Source organism: Bemisia tabaci, chromosome 5 (assembly GCF_918797505.1).
Source record: "Bemisia tabaci chromosome 5, PGI_BMITA_v3".
NCBI lineage: Eukaryota > Metazoa > Arthropoda > Insecta > Hemiptera > Aleyrodidae > Bemisia > Bemisia tabaci.
The window spans coordinates 27,757,917-27,776,854 of record NC_092797.1 but is presented as its reverse complement, the minus strand read 5'-3'; the positions used below and the strand labels follow the sequence as shown (position 1 = coordinate 27,776,854).

The 18,938-nt window shown below is 38.8% G+C and overlaps 1 protein-coding gene across 1 annotated transcript in view; it reads right to left on the bottom strand.

The window, feature by feature from the left end:
* Nucleotides 1-3,007: 3,007 nt before the first annotated feature.
* The window catches only part of LOC109037412 (forkhead box, sub-group O), a gene marked incomplete in the record, with an annotated part of 147,655 nt that continues 131,724 nt past the window's right edge, over nucleotides 3,008-18,938 (bottom strand). The window contains 1 exon segment of the mRNA XM_072300499.1: nucleotides 3,008-8,389.

The window sequence follows — 18,938 nt, the reverse complement described above, 5'->3', positions numbered from 1 at the left end:
ACGTTAAGTTGCATCACCCCAACTTGAAGGCGCTTTTGATTTCGAGAAAGTAATACTCGCTCAGACTACGTTCATAGGTAGTTATCCTATGGTGAGGGAATGGGGATTTGCAGTATACTGTTACTTAGATGTAACTGTCTTAGGGTTTCTTTTTTTACCCTTTTTTAAGGAAAATAATGTGAACCAATGAATTGGAGTTGTCAAAGGAACATCGATGATGGGAAATTTTTAATTAAAGAAGCTGCGAGAGAAATTTTGGAAAATGTTATAAAGGATATTCTGGTTAAACAACGAAAAAGTGAGGCTAGTGGCCAAAAACTAAACAGCATCAGTTAATCGATATGATACGTTTCTTCTCGTAAAATTAAATTTCAGAGGCAATGACATGTTGGGTAAAAGCAAACTAAGATCTATAATTTAACTTCAGTATCAGCGGCATTCAGTGGAGGAATAAAACTAAAATTTTCATTGCACCAAGGCTAATTTTCTGTGACTTCATTATTTAGTATACTTAAAGTTTGCCTTTTTTGGCTAAAAGTGTCAGTAGATGAGAAGCCAGCCCTTGCAGCAAAAGGTGCTAGTTCTAATATCGTCCAGAGGCCGTTGGAACCTTTGCTTTTTGAATTCTTGTGTTAGAAGTCTTTTAGCATGTTCTTAGTCCCCTAATAAAACTAGTAGGTAAGCGGGTGTCGACCCAAGTCGACCCTCGCTCAACCTTTCCGAGAAAAAGGGTCCCAGCGAAGGGTTCGCTGGTCCCGACGCGGTCCGCCTCACTGTTCCGCGCTGATTGTTTGTTGACGGGAGTCAGGTAGTCAATAACATCTCTTTCCCTCTCTTACTAATTCAGAGTTGTATGCTATTTTGTTTCTGCCACAGTTGAAGGCTACCCTAAAGTCCATTTTAAGGGGCCGAAGTGAGGGACTAAACAGCATTTGTGGATGTTGTTCTGTATCTCCAAAGATTGAAGGCTACCATCGAGTTTTTGAAATTTTGTTCCACAAAAAGGATCCTCTCATCCTTGAAGATGGATATCATTTTTACTGATAGTTACGCAGTTATTTTTCGAGTATGAAATTGCTTTAATCGATAATTTTTCTTTGCTCATTTTCCAATCAAAATATTGATTTATTGTAGAATTTTTCTTCAGTTTTTTTCCAAGTAAAATACTGAAAAAATTCACATTTCTTCTCGGCCCCCCTCCCACCAATTGTTCGAATGATAAATGAATCAGATTTGATACGTGGCTCAAATTTCCTGAAGACCAAACGTCCTGGTATTCTAATCATAAACGACAAATTTTATTTTTTTTAAAAAAATTATGTATATTATCCACAGAAAAAAAATTTAATCGGCGTGAAGTACAATCTTTAGAAACACGAAGAAAGGTTCCAAAAAGACATGGAAAAAAAGAGGCAGCGGGTTGTTGGATGATATGGGCATTTCCAATTAATTGCGGTATAGTATTAAGGGTTTAAGAAACTGATCAAGGTTACCTTTGCAATCACATAGTAAAGCGTCATAGTAAATAATTTATCGCATTCATACTACACGATTGTATCTTGTAACATTCTTTATCTCTCAATGATCGGGATTGTTGACTCAAGTACAATGACTGAAGGGTAATGATTTCTTCAAACCCACTAATTTAGAATATTTGAACTCATTTAGCAACTATAAGAATCGATGCTATCAAAAATCTTGAGTAAAAAAAAAGAAAAAATATTGTCTCAGACTTTTTGGAAACTTATCGCGTTTTGCGTTGACTTCTTATTTCTACAAAGCACAGCCTTCCAGCGGGAACGAGTTATCTGTTGGGACTGACTCCAACCATTGACACGTCAATCGTTAAAAATATACACTGTCATATTTGACATAATCCATACAGAGTGTGCAAACATTTCAAGGTCATGAGTTGAAAAACGCTGACTCCACGAGATTAAATATTAAAGCCTAACATAAAGTGGAGCAGCGGCGCACTGGCGCCTACAAACCTAACAGGGATACTTCACGCATTGCGCAATGCGTGAAGTATCCCTGTTAGGTTTGTAGGCGCCAATGCGCGTTACGCGCTGGCTGCCCGCCCGCCGCGCCGCGCCGCAGCGTGCCACGGCGCTTAAAGCAACTATTTCACACCAGAGGTATTGCACAGTATCATACGAAATTGAAGGCGCTCCAACATGTTAGGAATGGCAGGCATCCTTTAAAAGTACGAAGTTTTCCTCGATAAATTAAGATACTACGGCCAAAAAAAAGAGTGGTAGCCCAAAAACTCACTAAGTCTTAGCATCCGTAATTAGTAACGTTTAGCATACACTTTATCGCCAGGCTGTTGCTTAATCGCTATCGGCTATAAAAGACTATAAGAAATTGTGTTGCCGGCTATAGAAGCTATTGGAAATCTTACAGCCGGCTGTAGGTCTATGGTATTTTGGAACACAGATTCTACTGTCAATTTTTACCAGGGCATAAATACGTCCATATTAGGAACTGGACACATCCTCCTTCATGCATTTTATTTTTTGCAATAAATCCATTGAGCAATTTGTAGATACTTTTACACTGAAAAAAAAGGATGCTGACTTAACATTCTGAATATAAAAAAGTGTGCGACAACTCACAATACGCTAAGTTAGCTTTACATCTTGACATGGCTATAGTGACTACTGTGGCAGACAACTCAGCGATTCGTGAGTTGTTGCATATTTTTCCACATCAAGAATATTAAGTCAGCATCCTTTTTTTTTTGGTGTAGGATTCCAGCTTTGGCTCGTGAGAATCACTTCCGAGAAGTTCATTATTAAGAAATGATATTTTTCAAATTGTGTCACTTTCAAGAAAAAGCAAAATGGATTCTCTGCATTGATTCTATTCAGATATTTCTGATGTTGCTGTATTTTCATTTCTGAAAACCTAATGTTCATAAATTTGATGGGCTACTCATACAACAGTTTAGTTGTAAACTTAGAATTTGTTGGACCATATTGATACAGATGAAAACACATTAAAATGAAATAATTTGAAACAGTATATTTAAATCAACAGTTTTAAACCATAAAAACATTAATAGAAACTGACAAACGAAACACTTGAAGAGATAGGTGCCTATTGAGGCCCGTCTACACAAGCTCAAATTATGCAATTACTCTGGATCTTTAATTACGTATTATTATTTTATTTTACTTTATTTTTTTTACAGAAAAACAGAAAAATGAAGATAAAACAATTAAAATGGTTTGTATCTTTGTACTGAAAAATACAACATTCAACATTTTTGTTTGTTATGCAACTAAAATGAAGCCCCTACATTTTAAAATCTTATTTACAAGCTCACATTTACACTCATGTAGATGTAGATATTCTTACACTTATATTTACACTTTAGGAATAATACTAACATTTGAATGAACTTAAAAAAAATAAAATAAATTGACGGAAAATTGACAAAGAAGGTAAAACAGACTCTTGATGAATGGAAAAGATATCTTCACATAACAACATAAGAGACTAAAATAGCAGGTAACAAGAGCACAAAATGATAACTACAAAAAAAGGAAAAAAATTAAAATAAATAAATAAGAAATAAAAAATTGAGAAGAGAGTATACCATTATGCATAGGTAAACAAAAGTAAACTATAAAATAAGTAATAATAGAAATTAAAAATCATAACAACACTTTTCCTTGCTAAAGTAATGTCTCCTTCTTCTTTCAAAAGCTCAATTTTCTAATTATGTTCCTTTTCATGCTGATTGTAAGACACGACTTTAATTAAGAACACAACCATCGATAGAAGTTCGAATAAACTTATTTGTCTCGGTCACATATCAGTGTTAAGTTAGATTTGAAATTTAACTTTGAATGATGGGCTTGGATACTTTTGTTTCCTGATTAGCATTTTCAAGAGTTTGAAGCCCTTCAAAGATGATATTACAACTTTCATTGACTATCTGGGCAGATTTTGGTAAAAGAAGTTGAGTTGTTTACAGCATCTAGCCAGTGTCTTAATAGAAGTCAGCGTAATTACAACTTGCCTTGGCTCTGACTGCACCTTTCTTCAAAATTGTTCTTGGTTTCATTCTAATGGGCATTCTACACAATCATTTAATTTTTCTCAAAACTCTCAGTGTAGAGAGGTCTTTGTAGCTCCACGATATTTGGTACCTGCTAAGCTGCGATGACGCCATAATAAATGGATACCTACAAATAGCCTCCAGTAAGAAGAACCTATTAGTTAAACAGATGGCTTACTACCCTTTCCCTTATTATATTCTTATTATTCTGTTTTCTACAGCCCGTCATGTACGTATTTCATTATATAATTGATGAAATGACAATTTAAATTTTGGATAAATGCTAAAATCCCTCGTGCACAGTCTGCAGTTCAAGGTTAGGGGAGACTTAAGATTTGTCAATTTTTGGCACTTACATCAATTGGATACTAAACTATTCAATCCGATTTTAGACTTCCCTTACACTTTATTTCAATGCTAGGATGACATACAGCAATTGGATGATTCCAGGAATAAAAACTGAAATAAATTCTGCATTCTGTTGAGAGAGTAATATCAGCACTTGTAAGACTGTTCTCATGGACTTTTTATACACTAACCTTAAATCTTTGAAGAAATTTGACTGTTTTGACATAATATTTGCAAGTTCTATCCCCTTTCTTCAAAAATATGTTTTTAACCAATCACTTTTGATCTATTCTTAAACTTTTGCTCTCTGAACAGAAAAGATACCAGTTTTGACTAATGGCTAATCTGAAGAAAAAAAATAAGAAATAAAAAAAAAAGTACGATAGATTACCATTAAAAAACCTAAAACTGAAAAATAAATATTAGCTACAAGGCATAGGCGTGGTCAGAAAAGTTTTCAAGAATTGAAAAAAATCTCCTATGGAGTGAATTTTCATCATCTTCATCATGATCCTTGATAACTTCTCTGAGTTTGGACAATTATGTTCATTTAAAAATTTGGCGACAAAAAGGGGAACAAAAGCCTGTCGATGCCCCCTCCTCCCCCCCCTCATATTCCCACTCATCCTTGAAGTTTAACTCAAGCTTCGAAAAAAAAGACAATGCCGAACACTGTGAATAACGTGACAACTTGTACTTTACTTTCCATCTAGACACAAATGTTTGGTGTACGTACACTCAAGAAGTGGAAGCATTCAAAATTTGAAAGAATTCTGAAGCATGTAAAGAAGTATCTTGGTTAAATGAGAGCAAAATTTATGCCACTTTGATTAGCAGAGAAGCCGATAAGAATCTCAGACAGAGCTCATTGAGTCAGCTAATCTGGTTGTAGGCTGCAGGAACAATACTAGGGGAATAAATTCATAGAGGGAAAAAGAGGTCATTTATCACATAAATAATTGGGGGAAGAGGGACGGCAGCTGACATCCTTGTTCTCCTTTTCATCATCACAGCACACGAAGCTTATCAAATAGAATGCAAAAATGATAAGAGACGCTTTCAACTTACGAAAAAACATCAAACCATTAGAGTCTGTTTTCTGAGCAATTAAAAAGGCATCATAAAAATATTATTTATTGAATGAATGCTACTATGTAGGTGTGCTAACCACCTTTTCCCCCTTTTTCGGAGTCAGCAAATTCAGAATGGCAGATTACCTAGACAAATTATGGTTACCTATCTAATAAAAAATGAATAACTAGAAACGTTGACTACCTACACAGTAGAAAAAGGCACTAGCCTACTTTAGCCTTACAATTTACAGAAAATGAGACATAGTGAAGCAAAAATAAAATGAAAACAACCACGGATTGATAAAAAAATATTTTAGAATGGTACTAAGAAATATCTTTATTCAACAGTACCTATTTAATTGTGCGCCCAGTGACTGTGAAATCCTTTTTAGAAAAGGAGTTTAATTGGATAAGACATGTGTTTGCTATTGAATCTAGAAAATCAAAATTTGTACGCAGTATAGAACTATCTTCAAAAAGGCTGAAAAAAATCATGGCTGAATTTGAATGAGATTTCAAGAAAACATCAGGTAATAACTGAAAATGAATTACAATATATGGCACTGGTACATCTAAAATAAAGATACAAAATTAAAGATTTATCACAAAACTACCTGAATCTTGGTAATGTAACACTCTTGATTAAAATTATGAGACACAAACAATCAAATTTATGAACCTTCAGTTGGCAATTAACAAAATTTAGTTATTATATTTGACTAAATACATGACTTTGGGCATTTACTTGCTGAGCAGCAAGATATACCTACAAATTAATTAAAATCTGTCTTTTAAAAACTTTGAGAAAAGAAAAAGAATATATTTTTCCTTTTCCCTCTCTTTTCCATTCCTCAATAGCATCACAATATTCACATCGACTGTTCTATTCAGTTCATTCCACTAAGATTGACAACTTCCATTTCATGCGGCTCATAGGTACTTTAAAACAAAGTCAACTTGTCTGAATGGAAACTTGGTTCGTTTGCATCACAAAATGCGACAAGGTATGTAAATTTTTTAAATTCAAATTTATACCATCGTCGATGGTAAAGCACAAAGTAAATAAAATCCATGGAGAAAATGAATGCATTAAATGAAAATAAAATTGACTAATCACATGACAATTTAATGTACTACCATGTCAACTTAAACCCATGAAATAAGGAAATGAAAAGAAAAATATAATACAAATCTACAATCAAAACTTAATGAGAGAATAGGATGAACTGTTTGAACTTTTACACTGCAAATTAGGAGCACAATGTCTGAAGATGAATTATCTTTGAGGTTTAGAAGTTGTAAATTAAAATTGTATACATGTTTTAAGGGCTGAGGTAAGAATTCAGAACTCAAAGCAAACTAGCTTACGACAGAAACAAGTAAGTAATGCATGCATTCCACTCAAAACGGTTTAGTGTTCAACATTACTTACTTCAAGACATTCCTAAACTATGTATGACCTTAATCAATAAAACTGAAACCGTAAAAGTACAAAAATATGCAGAAGGAGAAGGCAAGAGAGTGGAGCCGTAGCTGATCACCACTCAATGGGAGCCGTGCATCTTGCGCTCAAACCTCATTGGCTGCCGCGCTTGCCCAATAGGGCTGTATCATCAGCACCTCCTGGACCTTTGATTCGATGCAATAACCAATAAAGGGTGAGCCCAAGATAAACTGCTGGGTGATGATGGGCTACCGCCACAGTAACTTCTTTTCTCGCCCCTCCAGGCTCATAAAGGCATGACTCCAATTACCCCTTTTCAGGGCCACCAAGACACGAGCACCCATAGGAGTAATTTTGAGTTAATCTCGGCTTTGCAGAAAAATAGAGAGGAATTTAGACGATGATTTAGTTAAAAAAATCAGAGAAAAAGGTCTACGTTTTGAGAAATCAAGAAATTTTAAATTAATCCATTGGTTTTTAATTTTGAATATTTATGGGCATTTTTACGCCTGATTATGACAAGATAGCAAAACGTAAAGTCAGCAGCTATTGTTATTATTCTTCCATAAATCATTTTACTGAGGAGGAACGAAAATTAATACATATTAATGGTTTTCAAGGATCTATGGGTTAAAAAGCTCGCTCCTCATTAGATACTTCAAATAGATTTCTTCTCAAATTAATTCATGCTCACATCCTCTTCCTCCTCTGATTTTTACAACACTTGAACTGGCCCTTGGGAATTAGTTTCTTTTCCATCATTTACACTTGGGAAATAAATGATAAAAAAAAAAAAAAAAAAAAAAAAAAAAAAAACTGACACATGATAATGTGAAACAAAAAAAATAAATAAATAAAATGGAAACGTTTATCACAAATTTTAACTAACAAAAGGCATATTTACGACTGAAATTTTTCAAAAATAGGCAAACTAACTTTGATTTGCCAAATTATATATACCACCAATACGTTCCACAGTTTCAAATTCCCTCTTAACTAGCAGTTTCTATCCACACTGTAGAAAGAAACTATTGAGGGGAGTTACATTACTTATCAAATGTGAAAATAGCAGTATTTGGTAAGACAATTCATTTTCGAAATTATAGACGATGCTTATTTACATATCTAATCATGTTTGCCATTACCTTTACACATTAGGAACATCTTGCAACCTACCTCTACTGTCAGCTCTGAAGTTCTTAAATTAAGGTGAATAAAAATGTGTAAGAAAATACAGTTAACAAAAAAATTTATTCCTAATTTTTCCCTACAGCTTTCATTGTTGGTGTAAAAATTAGATTGAGAATTGGAGATTATCAAATACTATAATTTTGAGCAAAGATTAGGCGGTACTGCAAGGCTGAGATGAAAGTCTTCCATTTACATCGAGTGACACTAAGTAATTTGAAGTAGAAAGACGCTGAGTTTCAGAGAAGTGTCAATCAGATTGGTAATCTGCAAGAAAAAAGAAAACAAGAATGAGTACAACATTTAGAACAGTACTACTTAGAGAGAAAGAAAGAGAAAAACATTCTCTTCTAACACTCTGTGGCTGGACTTTTTCTTCTACTCTGGTCAAATCAAACGACCTCAAAAATCCTTCTTGTTCACCAAGTAAAAGCATGCTCCAATATGATCCTGGAAGATCCACAGTTTCCGTAAATATTCAATTATTTCTACTCAATTTATTTAATTTTCCGGCAACAAAGGCTGTTTCCAGTCGGAGCGAGATTTGTGTCCGCGGTGAGAAAGGCGCCATTCCCATACTGCACATGCCAATAAGAGCGGGAGAACATTGAGTGCGCCTTCATTTATAGCGTATGCAATAAGCACTATCCTTGAACACGAATAGTTGCATCGAGCGGTCTCGTTTTAATAAGCTCATACTTCTCAACGCTAACACTCACAACCAAACGGCATTAAACAGAATTGGCCCAACCGTCACAAAGTTTTTATTTTTGGAGAAAATACTTTACATGCGTCCATTGTGCCGAGCTGGTGAATTCTTTGAGTCCTCATGTTAAAATTTCTGATTTTTTCTCTGGTTGAAGACAGTTTAAAAGAATATATCGATAAAAAGTAATGAAATTATAGGCAAAGATCAAATGAGGGGCTTGGAGGACAAGGCGCACAAGTGCAGTTTTTGCTATATTGAGAAACACACGTTTGAACTTGCGAAATTACATAGATCCTTGTAGCGAATAGCGAAAAGAAAGTTCAAACTGACTTTTTGATGCTTAAAAATTGGAATTCGGGAGCGACTTTTTCACAGATATGCATTAAGACTAATTTTACTTGAAATCATTAATATCTCATTTTTTTCAAAAACTGCACTTACGCGCCTTGTCCTCCAAGCCTTTCAAGTATTTATAGAGGTATGGAACGACGCTCAAATCAGCGTATCTTTTTGGAGTCGCCGCTGACGTATGAGAGTGGAATCTTCGAACTGGCTTGAATTTAGGTTGCCTAAGTTTCCGATTGCAGGCGCTTTATGGCAACGAAGAAATGTCAGAAGTCAGGGCGAAGGGTTCGGCGCTGGAAACTTCACCGGTCCGAAAACTTGGAGAGAGATAAACTACATCCCCGACGGATATTTTCAGAATCCGAGTTTCAATTAATTCACATGAGGATGAGACCGAGGAGAGAGCTGCGCTCGAAGTTGAAATCAAAAATTAAAATCGATCAGATGAGACAGATATGCATCGCCTCGGAGATCGGGAAACTCGAACGAATGTGGATAAATTCAGATTACCGAAGTTCGCGTCCGCGAGTGCAGTCCGACCGGAGCACGAGAATATGACAGAAGCTTTTAAAAAGTTTTCATTAAAGTGAGCTAAGAGCCAGGAGTAAAAATATAAAATTTACGGCGCTAAATGTCAAATATATCAATTTCGCTCGGGTTCCCCGGTCGGGCAAGGGCGGGGAGGGCCCGGAGAAAAGGAGGACGAAGTCTTGTGAAGTTTGGGGAAGCTTCAAAAACTTAATGGCGGAGCTATTCACCATTTGCTGTTTAGCCACTCCACTAATTTAGCCCCCTCGCATCTCCGCCCGCCCCCGAGCACTTCAAACTATCTTCCTCGGATGTTTTTTTCCCTTTTTCCGAACGTCCACGCTTCTTCTCTGAAAGGGCGCATCACAATAATTCCCACCACGCTTATCTGATCCACCGGCGGCGGCGATCCACCCCGAGTCGCCGAATGTCACCCCCCTCCCGGGAGTCGAACCCCCTCCAGGAGTACTGCCGTGCTAAGGAAAAACGCTGTATGAGCATACGAGAGTTGCCAAACTTCCCCGGATAGAACATGTATTTTTGACGAAATTTATGCGTATTTTTCGTTGAAACTTTCAGATATTTTAGATTGAATTGCAAACAAAATTGTGTAAAAATTTTGGAAACAAATATTCATAATGGGTACGCTGTATGAGCATACGAGAGTTACCAAACTTCCCTGGATAGAACATGTAATTTTGACGAAATTTATGCGTATTTTTCATTGAAACTTTCAGATATTTTGGATTAAATTGCAAACAAAATTGTGTAAAAATTTTGGAAACAAATATTCATAATGGGTCAGTTGCGCTGTCATAGAATTGTGTTTTGATGCTTTCTCCTTGCAGATCAGCTAAAAGTAATAAGATTTTTCCAAACAGCAACTTTCTACGTTCGAAATTAACCGAGATACCGCGCCTTAAAAAACTCGAATTTCCCTCGATAAAGCATGTATTTTTGTTGAAATTTATGCGTATTTTTGTTTGAAACTTTCAGATATATTAGATTAAATTGCGTACAAAATTGTGTGAACATTTTGGAAACAAATATTCACAATGGATCAGTTGCGCTGGTCACAGAATCGGGGTTTGGTGCTTTCTTCTTGCAGATCAACTAAAAATAATAAGATCTGTCCAAACAGCAACTATCTGCGTTCGATATTAACCGAGATATCGCGCCTTGAAAAAATCGATTCATGACGTCATCCACCGCGGTAGTACATACCATGTTATGCACTACCGCGGTAGATGACGTCAAAAACCCGACTTTTCAAAAGACGATATCTCGGTTAATATTCAACGTAGGAAGTTGCTGTTTGGATAGATCTCCTTATCTTTAGCTAATCTACAAGAATCAAGCATCAAAACACGATTCTAGGATGTCTGCTAAAACAGGCTGGCCAAAAATCAGTATTTTTACAGCACTTTTTCAGTACCTCCAATTGACGGAATTCGAAAAATTTCAAAAATTTGAATTTTTCGTTAAAATTGCGAAAAAAAACGACAAAAAATAATAAAATTTCCGGACCTCCTTGCGGAATTTCCGCACTTTTTCAGAACTTCCGAACCGCCCTTGAAAAATCAGTACTATTTCTGGACTATCCGGAAAATCCGGACTTGTAGACACCTTGGATTCTCTTACCTACCAGCACAACTGACCCTCTGGGCTCTCAGTAAATTCGGTATTGGAGGAAATTTGGCAACGTCTGAAGGCTCATACTGCGTTTTCACTGAGCACGGCAGATTAACAGTCCGCTTTCGCGTCCAGTCTGGCAAACTCTGCCCGAGTTCTCCTCTTTCGTTTTCCGTTATATTCGACGTGAATCGCTTGTTTTCGCCGGCTGGGAACCGATGAAAAAGCGGGAGGGTTGCGTCAGCGTCGGACGAAAAAAATTTGACGTCGGACCCGAGTCCGCGCAACGGAAAGGAACGAGGTAACTTTTAAGCAAAAGAGGTTAACTTTCCGACCGGGACCCGAGACCGACTTTAAAGATTTCCGGGAAGGAGACACTGAAACAAATGCACGGGCGTGGCCGATGCTCGTGCATCTCGCTCTTGACTCCGCCGAGAAGATGGATTTATTTTTAGAATTAAAAGGGCGTTTAAGAACTGTACGTAACACCTTTTCCGTGGCCGAGGGTCGGAGGGGAGGGCCTAAGTCTGCGTTTATGCCTTTCAGTAGATCAGCGTTAAATGACAATCCGAATTTTCGGGAAAAAATAATGAAAAAATTTAAAAAATTAAAAAAATTTAAAAAAAATTTAAAAAAAATAAAAAAAATTTAAAGAAATAATACAATTGTTTGAAAAAAAAAATGTTTCAAAAAAAGTATAATTTTTTTTCAAAAAATAAAATTTTTTTATAAAAAATTCCATAAAAAATCAATTAAAATAAATAAATAAATTGGAGCCCTTGCTGGTAGATTCAGAGGGTAACACCTGTTGGCGAAAACCAATAAAACATTGATTAAAAGAACCAGACTGGCGTTGTTTCAGTCATGAGAAGGGTTTAAGGTTCATAAAATACGTAACAATCTAGGGAGGAGAGGGGAGGGTCACACTGCCGTTACAGGTGCGTTTCGGAGGGAGTAGAAGGAGCTAGATGGAAAGAACAAGGATGAGAGGGGAGCGTGCAGATGGGGAGAGAGGAGGATTCGAAAAATCGCCACAAAATGGTAATTTGTATCTGATGCTCATAGGAAAATGCCGATTAGAGGGATGAGGGTCAAAAAGAGCGATACATATTTCTTTTGAGGGTGTTGACCTGGCTTACGGGTGCGTTATGGAGGAGATACAAAAATCCGATTTTTAGCGTTACGTATTTTATGAGCGACTCCTCTGCGTAACAGAGGAAAAAACTGAGCAATGCAAAAAGAAGCAATTAAAACTCTTAAATTTTAGATAAGTTGGCAACTTGGATCCGAAATTAGTTCTGAAGCCGGCAACGATATTAATAAAATCGAATGAGCGTAATGGAAACCCATTGAAACTTGGGTGGGTACTCTCTCGTCGGACAAATGCGTGCACTTAGTCGGGTTTTTCGCCTCGCTGCGCACAAAAGAAAATACTCGCAGCACTAAGTACCCCCCTGGATGGTCAACTCCGAGAGACAGAGAACTTCCAAAAAGTTAAGAACTTATTTAAACCCACTCAAACAGAAATTACCATCCATTTCGTTTTCAAATAATTTTGATTTATGTCGGTGCGCTCGGTCATGAACAGTAATTGTGTTTCATTTTAATCTTTATCCGCGACCTGAGACTATTATGCTCTACTACGTATGTACTTCATGGATTTTCTCAGCTTTTCCCCTGAGAGAGCTGTCGGAACTGCTCAGCGGCACTAAACAAGCTTACGGAAATTTTTCATTTTGGGAATAATTATTAATCACGTTTCGTATCTTTTGTTGTGGAATTTGAACCGCGTTTAGCAGAGAAGAACCAAGCCACATCACCTTTCGTCAAATTTAATTTGGCAATTTAATTTTTTACACGAAAACGGTTGAGCAAATTTTTATTCAAACAGAGTATTTTCTACATGGCACGGAGCAAATTCCTTGAAAATTAAAAAAAATGTGTACAAACTTTCTCTTAAAAGAAATTAAATTGCTTGATTAAATTTGGCTATAGCTGATGTGGCTTGGTTCCTTTTTGCTAAACATACGGTCCATTTAATTTTGTACTTCCCTTAAAATACAGAGCCAACATCCTCCCTCTTGCGTGTCCTGGACTGGTTTGAGAAAGAGCCGAATCAGATCATCCCTTAACCTGCAAAGGCTAAAAAATTGATTTTGACAACCCCCTAAAAAGATGGCAGACTTGGCAATGACTCAAAAAGACCCATAAAATTATTCTGCGGGGTATGGATTCGATACTTCACAGTATCATGGCGTGCTATGCGATACATTGATTGATCTGTCATTTAAACCTACGGAAAAGGATCCATTAACAGGACGTTCGCAGCGAACACCTTTATAATCGATTCTTTACCACGGATTCAAATGAGGAATTATCGATAATTGACGACGCCACGCCACTGACTTCGACCATTCAGTCAAAGCGTATCACGAAGTCCGAAATCGGATCATCTCTTCACCCCTGCGGGCCGATTATTGAAATTGATAGACAAAGCTACAGACAAAGAAGACATAGGGAGTATGGAGGGATCCCATTGGTTGAAACTGGTGGTCTTAGCAGACTAAGGGAAAAAATGATAGACTAAATGTCGGGTCTCTTGTCATTGCCGTTAATTAGTCTATTACCTACCTCCTTTGTCCATTACAACCACCCGCTTCCACTTCCAATAGGATCCCTCCATATCCCTTTTGTCTTCCTTGTCTTTAGTTTTGTCTTTCAAGTTCAATAATCGGCCCGCTGGGCGTGAAAAACCGATCCTTGTCATTTTCACGCATTCTGATTTCTCCACGTTAAGGAAAATTCCCAAACTTTTCCGGGTATTCCCCCGTTCTGGGGCACCGCAGTGGGGGGGGGGGGGGGGTGATCCTGGGTTAGGTGCGATTCTCGTCAAGCGTCAAGACGGCGACGACCCACGGAGAGTCGCCCGTCATCGGAGTAATAGACGCTCGGGACGAGATAGGGACAGCTCCGTCGAGTTCATTCAATTAATGCCCCTCGCCTTTAACACCCCCCCCCCCCACGCTCGGATTGCCGCTCTTCGGAGCGACCCATTACACGATTCCGAGGAGGTGGCGGTGAAAAATCGTCAATTTGCAGATTGAGAAGTGATAATTCAAGCATCACGTCTCCGCGCAAATTATCCGCTGATTTAATCCGCCGGCCGTGGAGCAGATCAAGGGCAGCCGCCTCGTTGCCCCGTCGGGCAGGAAATTGAGAGTTCTTGGAGAAATTTTCACACAAGAGTCTACTTAACCCACTAGGTCCTTCGGAATTTCTGGGTAGGCGTTGCTAGGGCCTTGTCTCCACGAGCCGTTTCACGAGATTTGTCCCAGAGAAAAATCCCACCTACGAAGTTGGGAAAAATATTGAGTTAATCAATATTTTTCCCAGTACCAAGTATGGTACTTGTACCCTTAGGATCCGCCACTGAGAGACGAGGAAGAAGTGTAAACGAACTGTGCGATATTTTATTCATTACTACATTGTTAATGTTTGTTTAGCTAAAATGATGTATCTAATTGTCAATTGAGTGCAATTATTATTTTAATCCCGGTTAAATACTCGACTTAACTAATTTATCTTCCCGCGCAAACTAGTCGCATGACTGTATGAGCCCCATCCCGTGGAGACGGTAACTGGGAAAAATCCCAGAAGTTTCATTCCTGCGATTCAAACTTGGGACTAATCCCATGAAAACGTCTCGTGGAGACAAGGCCTAATTCTTAAAAAATCCTCGCTAAAATCCTCGTTCCCGGGAAACTTGAACAGAAGAACACGCACAAATGCACATGGACAGGGAGCATACTGTGCGGGAGCTGCACACCGCGGGAATGTTCTTATTTGCGGCATTCCCGGCACTTGACTTTCCCGCGAAACTATGATCTCAAGGCTTGGTTTCTGCTTTGCCGGGAAGAGTGTGGGTCTACCCGGTACAAGTAGGGGTTTTACGGGGCTGTCCGGAAAATTGACTCTTCGCAAATTTTGAGGCTATTCCCACGCAAAATTTGCCGGATGCAAACTGAAGGTAGATATCTACCAACGATGCTCGAAAAGCACTTTGAAAATTCTCTCAGCACCCTCTCTTGGCACCCATAGAGGAAGTGGGAGGTCGCAATGGAAATAGGGGGTAAGTTATAGACTAACTAACTGCAACCGACGAGAGTCCCTATAGCTATATAGTCCATCATTTCCTCCATTAGTCTATATGAACCATCCATTTCAGCCGATAGGTTCGCTCCATACTTTCTTCGTCTTCTTGGTCTGTCACTTTGTCTATCAATTTCAACGATCAGCCCGCTGTGGGCCGATTATTGAAATCGATAGACAAAGCTATGAACAAAGAAGACAAAAGGGTTATGGAGCGATCCGACTGGTTGAAAAGGGTGGTTCCTATGGACTAAGGGAGAAAATGATGGACTAGTTTTAGGGACTCTCGTCGGTTGCAGTTAGTCTATAACGTACCCTCTATTTCCATTGCGACCACTCACTTCCTCCAATAGGATCCCTCCAAATCCTTTTTGTCTTCTAAGTCTATAGCTTTGTCTATAAATTTCAATAATCTGCCCGCTGGTGCTCAAAAATACAATCGATATATTGGCCACGAGTTGAACCGAAGCGCAGCGACAGGCGCTAACGAACACGAACTCACGGAGCCGCCAACAAAAGATCGTATCCTTGATTCCTCAATCGATTTCCAGGGCGAGAAAAATGGGCTCGGCTCGCGCCGTCGAAGGAGCGGGGAGGGGGCGTCTGGAGAGGAGAGGCTGCGAGAGAGAAGCAATTAATTATAATTATTAGCATCAATTTTGCACACTCGATTGCGTTGCTAGCTGGCCGGTCAGCGGTGTCGGCTCTCGGCTTCGAGTCGCTCGCCATTCCTCGCTTCTAGGAGTTCCAGCCGGGGGGAGGGATTTTTCACCAGCCGACAACGACGCGACCAGACAGGACTTGCCAGTCATTTCCCTATGACAAGCACATCGCCGAATTACTCCCTGAGTGACTGAATTTTCAGCACTTAACGCGGAGTCAATTCGGGGCGCTCGCCCGGGGGCCACCTCCCCCTCATCACTCATGTTTTGAATAATTATTTTCTAATGTATTCCTGGCGTATCCTTCGAACATTCTAGCCTCCGGTAATAGATTCCACCCGACTTTCCTTTGTCCTTCAGATTGTCTAACCGCTTCAATTGAAAGCTTCGAGGAGCTTGTGTCCGTGTCTTGATTCCTTTCTTTTTCCTCCGAGTGTGCGTATCTACTGCCGTGCTGAGGAAAAACGCCGTATGAACATTCGAGAGTTGCCAAATTTCCCTTGATAAAACATGTGTTTCTTAGGAAAATTATGCATATTTTTCTTTGAAACTTTCAGATATTTTAGATCAAATTGCGAACAAAATTGTCTGAAAAATTTGAAGAAAAATATCCACAATCTTCCCAATAAATTCGTTTTATATTGAACGAAACATGGCAACGCCTGAAGGTTCATACGGCGTTCTTCCTTAGCACGGTAGTATACGCATCGTGTTTCTTTAAGATCGCGTCGTTTGTGTACTGCAACTATGAAAAGCTGTACTGCCATTGTACAATGCATAATAATTTTGCTGATACCTGAATGAATTCGATATGGAATATTTTTTCTCTTATTTTTGTAAGTGAAAAGTCGCGAGTTTTCCTCTTGTAAAATTGTACTTTCTTGTTGTGCCTGAGTTGCAGCAAGGATTGATATTGAAACTAATATTCGTTGCAATTTTTTACTATTTTCATAAAATTTTACAGTTTAATTATGAGGCAAAGCTCAGATTTGCTGAAAAAACTGATACCTGTACTTTTCCAGACGTAAAACTGCTTCTGGATGGTCAAAAAAATAAAGGGGGAAAAATTAGTTTGAAGTGTTTCACATTATGAGAAAATTTACGTTAGTTTTACGTAGTGCACAGGGCCGGATTTACCTACTTGCCGCCCATGGGCCGCCTGTATTTTGCCGCCCCCTTCTCATTCGTTTTGAAACATCGATAAAAACCATCAAATGAACGTGCCAGCGGAGGAGGGGTGCATAAGACGCGTTTACTGGTGTTGGACACATTTTTTGCGAAAGCCCTGTCAACACTACTAGCAAAAGTTCACGGAACTTTGTGCGAAAGTTAAGTTTCGTAAACCTATCTCTGCGTGGACAAGGCCTTCCATTCATAAGAAAGGAACGAACAAATTATGAAAGAACAAACATAAATGTGGATTAATGATTTTAACTTCCGCCGCCGCGCCGCGCTGACCGCACCGTGTTTGGCGCAATGCGTGAAGTATTCCGACAGTCTTGTAGGCGCTGCGAGTTTCACGCCGACCGTTGCTGAACGCACTGTGATTGACGCAATGCGAGAAGTATTCACACCGTCTTGTAGGCGCTATCCGTTTTACGCTGACCGCAATGACCGCACTCTGTTTGATGCAATGCGTGAAGTATTCGTGCAGTCTTGTAGGCGCTAATAAGTGCTACATGCCGATCGCCGCCCCGAGGGTTTATCCGTTTCATCTCAAGCCCTTTTCATCATGTCTCTCTATGTCGCGCCGTTCCGGGCCAAATTGCGTTTTTTAACTATTTGGTTTCTCTCTTAACTTGAATAATTAAATGTGCTGTCCCTTGTATCCCTGAAAGACGACAAAATTCGAAATTATTATACTCTCAGGAAATGAGAGATAATGTCGCCTTCTCTCGTTTGTAATTTTTTTCTTCTAAATACGATTTTTTTTACACCTACATTTAAAAATATTGTAAAATTTGCCGCCCCCTATACATTTGCCGCCATGGGCCGCGGCCCATATGGCCACCCCCTTAATCCGGCCCTGGTAGTGCATTCATTCTCAAGCGTGTTTATTACATTTTACATGTTTTATGCTTCATTTTATTCATTGATATTTCTGAAGTGAGAACATTTTTAAGAAAAAAAATAGGCTAGATTACAAAAATCCACGCCAGAGGTTTAGTTGCCAAATTCTGCTTAGGTGATAGTTACTTTCCTTTTGCCAAAAGGAGACGATCGGTTCCAGTTGACAAGAAAATTGCACTTTTCAAAGGGGTAGTAGGAGTTTTGAAGTGTCCCGTTCGTCAGGAGCGAGACGCTTTCCCAAAGCTCCCAGGGTTGCCGTATCGTTGGCAATAATTTACCAATTCTGCGAAGCAGAAAGAGGGTCGTACAACACCATTCGGCGACCATGCTTAAAACTTCAGTCCAGGATCCCGGAGGAGGATCGGTTTTGTCCTCAGCCAAAGAATCGGATAGAGAATAAAGTAACTTTTCATGTCAGAAAAAGACGAAAAATTATTTTCGCTTCCTGAGCGATTGCGTCCGATAAATGAAAGCACTCATCGCCCTCCTCTCTTTCCCTGCGACTTCCCGTTTGTGCCTTTCAATTTTTGTTCCGTTCTTCTCGCCAGACGCACGGCGCACTTAAACGGCGGTTAAATTGGCGTCAAACTGCGCCGATTCTTGATCCATCTCATTTCAAGGTTTAAAATGGTACTTCTAATTTAACGATTAGATTAATTTTGCTCCTGGAGGGCAAAATCACATTAGTGTGAAGTTTACAGAGCTAATTTGCAGTTGCTCA